The sequence below is a fragment of the Gossypium arboreum genome, chromosome 13 (genome assembly GCF_025698485.1).
Source record: "Gossypium arboreum isolate Shixiya-1 chromosome 13, ASM2569848v2, whole genome shotgun sequence".
Taxonomy (NCBI): domain Eukaryota; kingdom Viridiplantae; phylum Streptophyta; class Magnoliopsida; order Malvales; family Malvaceae; genus Gossypium; species Gossypium arboreum.
In genome coordinates this window covers 128,720,480-128,734,304 of record NC_069082.1, presented here as the reverse complement: position 1 = coordinate 128,734,304, position 13,825 = coordinate 128,720,480, and positions in this window count along the sequence as shown.

Here is a 13,825-nt window from a genome sequence, read left to right as displayed (position 1 = left end):
TCCATAACTTATATATAATATCATAGACTAATGGTAAAAATTAACTTTTATTCGTTTAGTACAAGAAATAAAGAATGAGCTACTCCGACTAAGATTCTTACATGCAAAACACGTGAACTATTGTCAAATCACATCAAAATTCATTTAAAGATTCCTTCTATAATATTCAAGCTGAAATGCAATAAAGACTCTTGTAACTTTACTACCAACCCTTCGGGGATATGTCTAGACACATCGAATCACGTCTTAGAAGAGCTCTTCATAATTATAATATCGACCTTAAACAACTAATAAATAGTTTTTGACACACCATATGAAGGTAAAAGTACCATAGATGTCATTGTATGTCATATTGTATTTTGTCCCATCTACTATAAAAATGGGCAAATTAGTCTTTGCATGTTAGATCAAATAGTAAATTGGTCCTCCTGTTAAAAATTTCATGTTTTTCTACTATTAAAAACTAGTCCTTGTACATTTGTACACGTGGCACAACAGGTGCTACTATTTGGTTATTTTGTTAGCCATGCCAGTTTTTAACAGAAAAGACCAATTTGCTCTTTGATCTAATGTACAAAAACTAATTTATTCATTTTACAGTAGAAAAACAAAATGCAATCTAATATTCAATACAAAAATAACAATATCTTCTAATATTCTATTTAAGTTTTTATAATAATTACAATTTGATTTTAATTAAAATTGATGTTAGGTTAACTTATCCAAACAATTGAGAGCAAAAAATGATGACATCATGAAATCAAAAAGAAAAAAGGCAATTAGCCTTTGGCACGTTAATATATATTTTCTGAATAGTTTGGTACGTTAATAATTCATTTGCTGGACCATTGTCTGTTTTTTTTAATATTATTTTATTTTGAACTAATATAATCAACCAATTCATTGGCAGTATGTTAACATCAACATTAAATATTTTATATTCCTATATATATTTTAGGAACAAGAAAAATGAATTATTTAACTAACAATTTACAGTAGGAACCGAAAGCACAGACATACTATCAATTTTTAATTGGTGAAGGACAAAATAGAAAGTTGTATGGAAAATCTGAACCCCAATCGAAGAATTCTTCATCATTCCAGCCAACATGTGAGTGTATAGTTCGCCTCCCTTGATATCTGCTTAAAATTAGACCCGTTCTTGATATTTTCGGGGCCCTAAGCGAAACAATAAATTAGGCTCCTTTTTTTAAAAAAATTATAAATGTAATACAATAAAAGTTGAAAAAAATTTGGGGCTCTAGGGGATGAAGCATTTATGGTGAAAATTGAAAACCCTAAGCATTTAATTCATTTATTTTAGTCTGAAAAAATGTTTTTTTTGGGCCCCTTCCAGCCCTAGGCATTGAGCGGCTACACTCTCAAACAACCCCCAGGGCTGAGCCTGTTCAAAACCTACTCTCCACTCACAATTGCATAACTTTTGAATTAATTCTTAGAATTAAGTCTATATGTAATTGCCTTCTCAAACCACCATAGATACCTTTAATAGCAAGTGCATAGTCTATTTCAATAATAACATCACTCCATTTAGCATCCCACGTCATCACTAAGATTTTTATAAATTCCTTGTAACTCCACGTTATCAACACTACACTTGCCGATATTCCTTCCTATCCCACACACCCAACAACCATGTTCATCTCTTGCCACTATTGCTGAGATAGCCAAACCTGAAGACAAACTACGAGCACCATCAATATTCAATTTAATGGACTCTAAAAGTGGTGATACCCATTCTCAGTCCCCCCTCCATCTCATCATGCGTCTTGTAACCCCAATAACTTACCTAATTAATTTAACATTTAGCAATAAAGTGTAATTTGCTAATTAGACTTTAACTTAATCTTTAGGTTTAAATTTTGATAATTTTAAGATTTTAATTTTGAATTCTCGTAGTGAATTTTTATTTTATTTTATTTTATTTTTCAAGTCTAGTTATATTTAAAATGTATTCAGTATATTTTGATTATTAATTTAATTATATTTTGTAATGTTTTATGTCAGTTATAATTTATACAGATGCATTTTATGTATTTATGGTTGTTAATTTTTCTAAACAAAAATAAAGTGCAATTTAAAGATGCATTAAAATGTAGTCAATTGAGTTGTAGCTTGATTGGCATGAACATTATTGTCAACGTAAAAATATGGGAGTTCGAATGTGCTGAAGTACATTATTCTTCTATTTATAGGTTGGGGTAGGGCTATGAATAATTTTTATACATTATATTAAAAAACATATATAATTAAAAACTATAATGAAATTACTAAAAGAAATACATTAAAATATCTAATTATTCTGAATTTATCCCTTTATTTTATCAACATTGAGAAATTGCCTATATTTCATTTGTCGTTCTAATAAAGTGAATTGAACTCTTTTACAAAAGAGATTGAACCTTGGATCATTTTATTACGAAACCACTTAATGGAAATGATTTCATTGATATGGGTTGATTTGACAATTAATTTCATTGATATGGGTTGATTTGACAATTAATAGGTTTAAAAAAGAGAAAGATTAAATGGGATCAATAATTTTAGACTTATTCGTCCTCTGTACTTTAGTAAATTTTTCAATGTGGTACCTAAAGTTTTTAAATATCCATTGTGTCTCCTATAATTTACTTTCATCTTTCAAAAAGGTATCTGGGTGTAACGGCGTTAATAGTTGACATGTCGATACATGTGGAGCACTCTTGTCATGCCATGTGTCACATTTTTGTTAAAATAAATTGCTAAGTCAAAACAAAGCGCTTACCTACTCCAAAAAAAAAAAATAATGATCCCTTTAGAATTGGTTAATTCAATAGTGAGGTTGTATTTCGATCTCTCCTAAAATTTAATATTCAATTATGGCCTCTCAAAAATGAAAATTTTGTAGTTTAAAATCTTGAAATTTTGTAAAATTTTATATTAATACAATGATGAAAATACATTTTAGTTCTCTTAAAAAAATTACAATTCAAATTCAGCCTCTCTAAAAAAAAAAATACTAACTTTACCCTTGATACTCAAAAACTTGAGACCTTAACCTTTGCTAATAACACCAAGACCTCATTGGCTAAATTTTAGTATTTTAAATATATGTAATGGCCTAAATTCAAGGTTATCGAAACAATGGTTTCGTAACCATAGATCCGATCTAAAGAGAAATTTATTTCAATATTTTTGCTTGAAAATTGATATGATAAGAAAATCATTTGAAAATATTGATAGAAAAATTTTACCAATTTAGTGATTAGATAGAAAAAGAAATTATTGAAGAGATTGGGTAAAAACAAGGTATCGAGACCTCTATCTCGTAAAACCGAGTCAAAAATAATTTTATAAATATTTATGAAATGTTATTAATGTGGTATTAAAATTTCGTTAGGAAATTTTAATATTTGGGTAGCCAATTAAATGAAAAGGACTAAATTGTAATAGGTGTAAAAGTTGCTAGAGTGATTAAATAGCTTAAGAGTCTAATGAGAAAGGATTTAAAAGGGAATTAGACCCAAAAGTTATTTGGGCTGGACGGCAAGGGTATGAAATCAGCCGAAAATTTGATAAATTAAGGGTAAAATTGGAATATTGCAAAATTAATTAAATAAAGCTAGGACTAAATAGGAAATATCTAGATTTCTCTTCATTTCTCTTCAATTCCAGCAGCTAAAAACGCCATAGGAGGGTTCTCTAAGCTGATATTTTATAATTTTTGCACCAAGTGAGTTAATCCTTGCCTTTTTCTTGTAATTTTTGTGTTTCTAAGACTTTTACAACTAGGTCCTACTATTAAATTCATTAGTTTTTGATTTCATGGATGAAATTGAAAGTCACCATGGTTTAGTGCTGTAAGTTTATGATGAAATAAAATTAAATTAAAGCTTTAATTTGTTTATGAGATGATTTTATTAGGTAATTTCAATAGAAATTGATTTTTAGGACCTAATTGTGAAAATGCTTGGAATTAAAGTCTATTGCTAAAATTATGATTCCTAAAGGTTGTAAACTAGTTTAAGGTGATAGAATAAAATGTTAATTGAGAAAAATCATCTCAATTGAGAGGCTAATTGAGTAGGGACGAAATTATCATTTATTAAAAGCTTAGGGGAAAATGGTAATAAACAGCTTGCACAAAAACAGTTTGGACAGCAGCAGTAGACTAAATTTGAAAAATCACCATAAATTGTATAAATCGAATTAGAAGACGAAAAAAATATTAAATTAAATCTTATTGAGTCTAGTTTCTCATAGAAGAAATAGTGTAAGCAATGGATTTATAAATTTTTATATATAATGAATTTTGTGAGACAAGGTCAGAATGAATTCGGGTTCCCCTATTCTGACTTTGAAAAATCATAAAAAATTTAAGAAAAACAATTATCGGCTTAAATTTATATGTATAGAATTCTTAATGAGTCTATTTTTAAGAGAAACAAACGAGAACATTATTTGAATTCTGTATGAAGAGATAATTAATTTTTAGTGAAGAAGGGTCAGAACTGTTGACAGACAAATAGGGGTGACTTTAAAGAATAAACTGTACTTATTGGCTAAACCAAATATTCTAAAAATTTTATGGTAAAAATATATATGAGTCTAGTTTCAGGAAAAATTAACGGATCTTAATTTTAAGTTCCGTATCTCAAGTTATAAATAATTTAGTGACTATGACTCAAGTAGACAGCTTTGAATGAACTATAAATAATAGTTGAATTATACAGAATGTTGCATATGAACATGAAATGTATTAAATTAATAATTAAATTTATTTATTTAGATCCGGAAGATTCAAATACGAAGCTAGATCGAGGAAAGGAAAAAGTTCAGGATTAGTAGATTTTTACTGTTTACAAACAAGTATCAAGGTAAGTTCGTGTAACTTGAATTAGATTCTTAAATGCTTGAAATGCGTGTTTTTGATATGAATATGATTTGAATGTTCATTATATGGAGATTTATGAAACATTGATATATTTGATAAAATGGGAAGAAATCCCGTTTGAATGAAAGGAAAATTCGATGGATCTTTGAAAAGGAATTGACGGTAAAAATGATCTATCCCGGACGGGTGATCCTATCCTGATATAGCCCTCCCGAAGAATATGTGTAAAATAGATTTAGCCCGGACGGGTAATCCGAATTAGGGTCTGAATTTAGCCTGGATTGGTAATTCAAATCCAAGCTCATTAGAGTAATTTTCGTTGCAGGGGATTTAGCCTGGACTGGTAATCCCGACAATACTCTATGAGTTTATATTGCGAGGATTTAGCTTTGACCGGTAATCCGGCAAGGTTGAGGTTCATGGAGTGTGCTCTTTGAAATGGATATGTGCGCACATGAATATGAATTGACGGACCAGAATTGTACAATAAATGTGTACCTCTGAAAATCCATCGAAATTCGATAAATTCAACGGATAAATATGGAAAAATAGCAAGGAAATGGAAATCATGGTATTGACGAGCTCATCAATCATGGTATATATATTATTGATACATGGAAATTATTGTACTAACTTGAATGTTGAGTTTGTGCATGTTAGGGTAATAATGCATTGAATGGATATATGAATGTTTATTATATTGTATTGAAAATATTAGGTAAGTATAATTCTTGTTACATGAGCTTACTAAGCACAAAGTGCTTACCCCGTTTCCTTTTTCCCTGTTTTGTAGTGTTAAGAGCTTGGAGGTCGGATTTAGTCGGAGACACATCACACTGTCAACCTCAGGATTTCGGTATATAAAGAAACTTTATTTTGGAAATCAATGGCATGTATAAGCTAACAAAGTAAATGTTAACGTGAAATGAATGTAAAGTTAGCCATTAGTATGGTTAACAAACCTGGTTTTAGATATGTGATGACGTTATCTTATAAATATGCATGAATTTATCTTGAAAATATGTTGAATTGATTTGGTTGATGTGGATTGGTCTCGATTTTATATTGCAGGGAAGGTTAGATATTTATAAAGGGGCTATACTGAATATAAAAAAAAAATTTAATTCGTAAACTCCGGTAATGCCTCGTACCCTATTCCGACAATGAATACGGGTAGGGGTATTACAATATATATATTTTTTAGTACATAAGATACATACATTGGTAATTTCTTTGTAATTAGTTAATAAATCATTAGTTATAATTGTTGATATATGAGTAAGGAAGTGGAGGCTAGAAACGATTCACGTAATGGTGTTGAAAGTCATATAAAATGGTTGTTCTAAGAGTTCTGGAAAAGGATAGAAGGTCTTGCGATAAACTCTGGGGAGAATTTTTAAGTCTGAAATGTGCCTCTTCCCTTTCTACTCAACCATAAAGAGTTTATACCAAAGAAATAGCTTTGAGGACAAAGATGAATCATAAATTATTGGAGGTTAAAATGTAATTTTACCATTATACTAACATGTAATTTCATAAAAATTTAAAGGGCTAAATGATAAATCTATCATATTAGGGGACAAGGTCACTGCCTGCCGCCTTCTACCTTTATATGTCTTGGAGTGAGTCTTATAGAACAGTTATCTTATTGGAGAAAAGAAATTGACTGAGTTATTATAAGCTTTCAACACGTGCATTTAGATATGATTGAAAGGCCCGTTGTCCTACTAAACAGTCCCTAATTAGGTCCAATCAAATTTAGCACTTGTCCATGTATTGTACATGCAAAATATGAGTGCATATAAAGGAAATAACCTGTTGTATGAATGTGACGACTATTTACTTTTACTTGATCGACCTGTTTCAACACAACAACTCCTTAAATAACAAGGTAACTTCTTAATCATTAGTTGATCGAGCTATGTGCTCTCATTCTTAATCGAGACAAATAACTTTGATGAGATGATATCATATAACCATTATCATGAGAGAGAGAAAAATTGAGGAAGAAATTAGAATAATTTGGTTGAATTTTTTTGTTTTAATTTGCCTTTTAGAAAGGAGTTTGAGGTCATCTCCATATTCATGATTTGATGCTCTTTCCATGACTTTTGGGGAACCAGTAGGTCACCTTTTGGCATTAATATATATATAAATAAAATAATATAGTCATTTTCTTATTAATTTTTTTATAAATTATATTTTATCATTTTATTATTTTTAAACAACTAAATAAAATGTTTTTATTTTAGAGAACCAAAATAAAATTTTCTCTAATATTAAATTATAATTTGATCATTTATAATTTTTCCATTTTTGGAGTTAATGCTCTGCCTCCCCTCTATATTCGCCCTATATATACCTACTAATTTTCATTTAACTTCAATAAATTATAATAAAAAAGCATCATTTAAAAAAATTTTAAGTTCACCAAAAGTTAAATATAGGGTGACGTATTTCCTTATATTATATCATAATAATACTTATAATGTCAACCACATAACTTAAATATATACTATGAGATTCTTAATGCTGAAAATTGATAACATTTGGATGAAACAATAATTTTTAATTTTTGGGTGGTGGGGAAAAAATTTTGGTATAATAATTAAAGAGAAAAAAATATTAATTAATTGTCGATTGAGTTTTAGCTCGATTGGTATGGGCATTGTTGTCCATACATGAGGACGTGGATTCGAGTGCGCTGAAGTCCATTATCCTCCTATTTATTAATTAGGAAAGGGCTATGGATAGTTCAAGGTATTATATCAAAAAGAGCAGATATGATTAGAACCTATAATAAAATTATTTAAAAAAATTATTAATTAATTAACCGATTAATCAAGTTGCATTCGCATGTTAATTTTTGGTTAAAATTTGCTACATTCGAGAAAAACCAAGATTTAGTCTTTATTAAAAAATTAAAAGTTAAAATTTTTTTATTTAAAAATCTCACTCATTAATATAGTTAAAATATTTTATCAAATTTTACCAATTTTTAAACACGTGGCATATAATTGGATTAAAATTTAAATTTTATAATATAAGAATTAAATCTCAAATTTAATAAAAGTATACAACTAACAGCCCAACTTGACAATAATTGATTAGAATAATTAAGCAATATCAACGTCAACATGCATGATTATTGAATAATTAATTTTCTAAATTGGGACTTAATTGTTTGGGATAAATTAACATTTAATCTTTAAATTTAGTAATTTTTTAAACTTAGATCCTAAACTTTTATCCAAATTAGCTTTTAGAATTTGGCAATTTTTTTCCAATTTGATCTCTGAATTTAGATTTCATTTTGGAGTAAATACGCGTCATGTTCTCACCTGAGAATTAAAAAAAAGCTAAAAAATATCCTTTATTTTTTATTTTTTAATTTTAGGTAAAGATGTGGCACGATTTTAAAGTAATTGGTCGTCATACCTTAACAAAATCTAAGTTCAATGACCAATTTGAGAAAAGCTGCTAAGAACCGAGACTGATGTGGACCCAAAATAGTTTAAGAATCAATGTGAAAATTTTTGCCAAGTTTAGGGACTAAATTTTAATTTATCCCTAGTTGTTTAAATTGGAAGATGACTTAAATATGGCGACAGATATGATGAGAGCAAATTCACGGTCGGTTTTAGTTTAAGCACACAAATTACTCTCAACAACCAACATTCATGATTCAACATCAACACACATGATGATGATATCAAAATCTCAGCCGTTAGATTATTTCCCAAATTTGATAATTAGAGCTAACCATCGCTTTTGTTCTTTTTTAAGGATAATATATTTTTTAGCCCCTAAATTTGACAATTAGATTTATTTTGGTACCTATATTTTTCTGTTTACTTTATTAATTAGATTTGAATTCCATCAAGATTTAATGATATGACCAATATTCTTAGAATGATTGGATTTATCAGTTGAATTGATAACCGATTGATGTATTAGTCCAAACAAAGGAGTTAAACTAATTGAATCAAAAACAGCTCAAAACTGGTAAAAATTGAAAATAGTTGAATTGGTTTAATAAATTTTAACGATTTTTTAATTATTCATTTAAGTATTATTGATCTAGCATTTGAATCGATTAAATCAATTGAATCAAGAGCTAATCGTCTAACCAGTTCAACCACCAATTTGGTCATTAGAACACTAAATGTGACACTCTAAGATTATACCACGTCATCACCTTGAATTTATATATATTTTTTAATTTTCAAGTGATGATATGGCACAGTCACAGAATGTCATGTTATCAAAATCTTATAATTTTCAAGTTTAGAGACCAAAATGAATTTAGTTGTCAAGTTCAGGTAGTAAAATGGATAGAAAAAGTGCATGTAGCAAAATAAACCTAGTTGCCAAATTTAGGAGCAAAAAAAAAAAAAAATTAAGCGATAATGTAACATAATCTCAGAGTGTTACACCATCAAATTTTAAAATTTTTCAAGTTTAGAAAACGAAATGAATCTAATTGCTTAGTTCATATACCAATAACGATAAAGAAAATACAGGTACTAAATTAGACTTAATTACTAATTTTAGGGACCAAAATTATATTTATCTCTAGAATTTAATATTATCCCTAATTAATATTTTAAAAAATAAAATGAAAATGATTTGACAATGAAACAGTGAAAAAGTGTGCGATAGTGAAGAAAAATGAAACAAAATTGATTGAATGAAATAATTGAAGTTCCGTTGGGTCCAAAATTTTGTGACGAATAATTGAAAGCCGTTAAATACTTTTTTTTTTTTTTTTTGCGCGTAAGTTTTTTTGGTGGCTCTTAAATGGTTCCAAATCCTATCTGGTATGCGGCGAGTGCGACAGGTTTGAGTGGTAAGTGTTTGGATTGGATTAGGTTGGGGGTTAATTTAATTTAAATTTATTTAAAAAATGAGTTATTTGTTTAATTTAGAAGTATTTGAATTAAATCAATCAATCAGATTGATTGAATCGAGAATTGATTAAATATTGGTTCAGAGAATTATATTAGATCAGTTGAATAACGTATTGAGAAAAAAGTGACTTGACCAGTTCAACCATTAATCTGAGTCTAAAAACATTGTTTAAACTTGGAATCTTATTTGATATTTAATAGGATTTGGACGAAATATTTTAGACTTATTTAGAATATGGATTGAGTTTATGCTTTAATATTCAAATTAAATCTATAATCATACTATAATATAAATATTAAAAAATACGTTAAAATAATTTTATTTAATTTTTAATTGAAAAACATATTAAATTAAAAAGTTAATATGGACGAAGCTAGGGGCACTCAAGTATAAATGGTACATTTTCTCTTTTAATCCTTCTTAAGTATAAACTATTCAGCTTAATCCTTTTTTAGCTTTAGCTAGACCAGAAGTTTTCATTTTTGACCCCTCCAAAAATTTAGTTATTTAAATTAAAAATTTAGCTTTATCCCATTATTTTTTAAAAAATTTTATCTCAACCCGTCACGTAAAATTTCCAGTGTCATCCCTGATCGACTTCTTTTCCGATTCTATGTTTAGGTTTGATAGCTATTTTTAGTACATTGATTTTTTTTATAATACCATAATTAATATTTATATCTAATCAAACTTTTTTGTGATTAAATATGGAATACAAATCTTTTAAAAAAGAAAATCGAGCTCGAGTTAGAATAGCTAATTCGAAAAATATCTACTAGCTTTTGATGTTGAATTATTGTCACCATAAAACTCTCATCATCTGATTGAAAACAATGAGGATGACATTGGAAAATAATTCATTAACTTTATTTAATCATGAAATGAAATCATATGTTACCTATATTTATATTATATGATTTTTAAAAGAAAAATAAATAAAAATATAAAGAATAAATAAAATTTTAAATTTTAACTATTTAAAAAATAAATTTCTTACTTCATTAAATCATGAAAGAGCTTAAAATTTATCTTATAATATTTTATAGGTTCTAATTATATCTCTTTGTATCACATAATGTCTAAAATTATCGGTAACTCCTCCTTAATCTATAAATAAGAGGATAATTCGCTGAAACACACTTAAATTCATATCCTTTTACATTGACAATAATATCCATACCAATCGAGCTAACACTGAATCAACAATTATATCACGATTTTTTATTTCATATATACATATATATATATATGTATATATATTTGTTATATTCACAAGATATATATAAAGGAGGCGTGGAATAGTGAACAAGCTTGAGAAAACACTTCCACAAATTTTTAACATTTTTTCCTTTTATTTATATATTAAATCTTGTTTTTTCAATGCAATGGCCTTCACATTTCTTTAATATATATTTATTCTTGAAAAGGGAAATATATTTTTGGGTACTTAAGTTCGGTTTGAATGTTCAAATTGGTACTTATGTTTTTTTAGGGTTTAGATTGGTATCCTAATTTAGCTTCTGTTACACATAATTTAGTCCATAGGAGCGGATCTATTTTAGGGAAAATTTTCATTTAAACCATTTATAATTTATAAAATTTTAAATTAGTAATGGTAAACTTGCATTTTGCCCTCCAAATGATAAAAAATTTGATTTAAGCCTCTAACAATTATAAAGATATAGCCTATTAAAATGAAAAAATTATATTTTTACCATCATAAAAATATATAATTCAATTTTGACCCCCAAAAAAATTTTTAACTTCTCCCTACCCTCCCTAAGTCGTATTTCTGGATCCACCACTATTCGTCCATTTTTGTAAGATGATTGGATCAATCAGGTTTAGACACATGACGCACATGCCACCTTATTAGTCGATGTACCTATCACGTGTAATATTTTGATTGGTCCATATCATTCAATTTTAACGGAGTTACAAAATAGACTAAAATGTATGAGGAAAGCCAAATTTTAAGAACTAATTTGAACAAAACAAAATTTGAGGTTCTAATTTAAGCATTGAAGCTAAACTCAAGTACCAAAAAATATATTTACCCTTTTTCAACATAATTATGAATTATTTTCTCATAGCTTATCAGAGGAATATATGTAAAAAAAATCCAATATTTTGTGAATACGTATCGTGTTTGAATATTATTTTTTGAGGACGTGATTGAATATTATTATATGAAAATGATGTTTAAAAATTTTATATACCAATATTACAATTATTTGATATATTAACGTGAAATCTTTAATTTCACAAATGAAATTGAAAATTACAATTAAAAATGAATAAAAAATTTTAAGTACCAAAATTTATATTTTTGTCAAATATAAATCATTTATAAAAATTGCAAAAAAATCTTAAAATTCTAAAAAAAACAGAAATTTCTAAAATTTTCATAAGTTCTGAAATTTAATTTTTTCAAAACACTAAAATTCTAAATCATAAACCTAAAATATTGAATTTTTAAAAATATATATATAATTATTAAATGTACATTTTAGAATGAAAATGGACGCAAAGACATCAAGGTTCATATCAACAAATTTAAAAATAATCTCAAAAAGTATTTTTAATATATTGTTTTTAAATTATTAAAATATAAATTTATTAAAAGTGAATAAAAATGAATTTGGACAAAAGTGTGTCCAAGTTCATCTCAAATAAGATGAATTCAAATTTACATTTGTCTTGGTTCAATCTGAGTGTGTATTTTTAAAAATATTTGTTAGTTTTTATTTTCAAATGTTTTGATATAATAAAATAAATTTAAATTGTTATATCAAAATTTTGAATATCAAAGCTAACAAAATTAAGGTTAAATTCTACTATTAGTTCATGTATTTAGCAAAAGTTGTGGATTTAGTCCTTGCACTTTTATTTGATCAATTTTAGTCTTTGTACTTTTCGAATTGGTAAATTTAGTCCACGTACTTTTTAAAATTTTAAATTTTAGTCCTGCCCCAAATAGTAGCAATTAAATATGTTTAGTTAAATTCAATTACTACGTCTTGTACTATGCATACATTTGTAGATTTGGTCCATTTTCTCCAATTGGATCATTCTGAGTCCCTATACTTTTTAAAATTTGAAATTTCAATTTTAACACAAATGACATTTATTAATCTATTAATTAGATTTTTAGTGACTAATATGTGAAAATAATAAGCTAACAACATGTCATTACACATATGAAAATATGTTTGACGCATCATATTTTGGAAATAGCATAATTTTACTTAATTATTTAACAATATTGTTTGGTGAGAATTAAAATTTTAAAATTTGGATGCAATGGTAAGACATATTACACTTGCAAGAAGAGAATTGGATTCAAACTTTAGAGACAACATCGTTGAGAAGGACAATTATGATCTGAAAATATAGAGGAAAACCAACATGAAAAGCAAAAATAAAATAAAAATAAAAATAATAGAAAAACAATTTAATCAGTAAAGTATAAAGTTGAGTGGATAAAATTTTAAAATTTGGATATAGTGGTAAGACATATTGCATTTGTAAGAAGAGAATTGGATTCAAACTCTAGAGGCAACATCGTTGGGAAGGACAATCACGATTCCTGAAAATAAACCATAAAACCAACATGAAAAGTAGAAAAAAAACAAGTAGAAAAACAATTTAATCAGTAAAATATAAAATTGAGTGTATAAAAAACCTATTTTACATATTTCAATAAATAAATAAATAAGCTTAGGGCACAAAAAAGAACAAAAAGTTATCCAAACCATGATATTTGAATAGTTTTTGAAATTAAAAAAGAAACCACTATTACTCAATTGGATCTAGTTTTATTTTATTTAATTAACAATTATTTTTAAAATTTTAACAATTTTAAAATATATTTATATTTAAAATAATTAAAAACTTGTACTACATGTGAACTTTGATCTAATGTGCAATGTTATACATAAAACTTTAAATGTAATTTAGATTTATACAAAAATATTTTATTTTGATTCATTATACACATTTAAAGAAATAAATATATCA